Source organism: Eretmochelys imbricata, chromosome 27 (genome assembly GCF_965152235.1).
Source record: "Eretmochelys imbricata isolate rEreImb1 chromosome 27, rEreImb1.hap1, whole genome shotgun sequence".
NCBI classification, from domain to species: Eukaryota; Metazoa; Chordata; order Testudines; family Cheloniidae; genus Eretmochelys; species Eretmochelys imbricata.
In genome coordinates, this window is record NC_135598.1 from 1,949,344 (window position 1) to 1,951,243 (window position 1,900).

Below are 1,900 nucleotides of genomic sequence, written 5' to 3' on the forward strand. Positions count from 1 at the left end.
CACTAGGAGGGTGGTGACGCACAGGAATGGGTTCCCTAGGGAGGTGGTGGAATCTCCTTCCTTAGAAGTTTTTAAGGTCACGCGTGACAAAGGCCTGGCTGGGATGGTTTAGTTGGGGATTGGTCCTGCTCTGAGCAGGGGGTTAGACCGTCCTGCTCATAAGCGTGGCTCCCACAGCCAATCTGTGGCTGCTCAAAGAAAGCCATGCCTGCAGCTGTGCTTGCCCTTGTTCCAGTCTCTGCTCCAGCCCCCTACTTCCCTCCAGCTTTAGACTTCTGGTTTCGCTTCTTGGCTCTGCCTCTGGCTTATAACTCCAGTTGACCCTGTGGTTCTGACATTCAGCTTCTGTCTCTTCAGTCCTGATCTCTAGCTCCGCCTCTGGCTTATGACTCTGGTTTACCCACCCCTGCTTTGGTGTTTGGCGTCTCCTCTTCCCGTACTGATCCTTTTCTCATTTCCTGGACTCCACGCATCCTGGACCCAGCTCTTACCAATAGGCCAAACTCTTGCCTTCACCACTAAACCTAACAACTCACAGCCCGGTTGGCAATAGTCCCTTTGCTTCCCTTATCAATTTTCTCCAATGCCTAGATTCTGAGTTATATTCATTACTGTCAACTTCTCCTTTCTCGCTTTATAGATACCTTCACTTCATCTTCGCTTCCCCTCTAAACCAGGTTGTTTTTTTAACCCCTACAGCCTTCTTTCTCAATTGTGGGGTTGTGCCTTTTTGGACATCTAGTAAAGTCTTCTTAAACAGTTCCCAATTGTCATTCACAGTTTTCTAATTAAACTCTTCATCCCCAAAATGTCAAAATGAAATATTTCCATTTATTTGGAATTTTTTGTCTGTTTTTTACTAAATGAACAATGTGGTGAAACTGACAGAAATTCATGAAATGTCACTGTTGCCAAATCTGCATTTTTTGCTGGAAAAGTTGTGTTTGCCATGTTCAATAAAAGCCTGTGACACTGAGTGACCAGGAAGGAATGGAATTGGGACACAACTTGGCCTTGGGGGCCTTAAGGACAGCTTCAGCTTTCTGTTGTGATTTATGGAAACTGCCTTTGTCAATGGTCTGGTTATAAGACACGAGTCACTGAAAAATTCCCCTTTCTCCTTGTTGCTGTGAACCCACACTCAGCCAGACTCCCACGTACCTTTAGCAGGTGTTCACATGCTCTCTCTCTAGTTCCCATAACTAGTCACTGTCCGGTTAACACTGAGAGCCAGGAATACCCTGTGATACCCGGTCCATGGCTCATTGCCAAATAGGAGGTGTGGCCCCGGCTCCAAACACTGGCCTGTTATGGTGAAGAAAACACTTGTGTGTGTGTGTGAATTGTGACGGTCTTCGGTCTCCATTTGCAGATAGTTCTGGGTGAGGTCAATCTGGCAGAAGAGCTTCTGAGGCAAATACAGCCTCTATCGTAGGCAAAGGCCACTGATCTGCGGGCAACACTGGACCGTTAGTGGTCACCATAGAATCACTCAGATACAGCCCCAGCCCCATTCCCTTTCCTGAGGGGCAGGCTGCGTGCTCCATTCACTCCAGTTAACCTTGGGTTTAACTCCAGAGTGTTGTCAAAGTGCGGCCCTTCTGCCTCGGCCTTTGGCTGAATCCCAAAAAGCACTGGGTGAGCTTTGCAAAATGTAGGACTCGCTCCCTCTTCAAGCACAATTTTGGCTTTCCTTTTTCCTTCCCTTTTGCTTTCAAGTTCCAGTCCCCTCCTGACAGATGCCAGCTGCGTTGTCCAAGAGTGCAGCGAATTTCTGTCTCGGGCTGGAGTTCAGATTGTATTTTATTTTTGAAGTCTGCAGGTGTTTTAGGCTTCCCAAGACAAGCTGAATTTCTCTCAGCCCTCATCTGTACCAAACGATGCAAGACCCCCGCCCTTC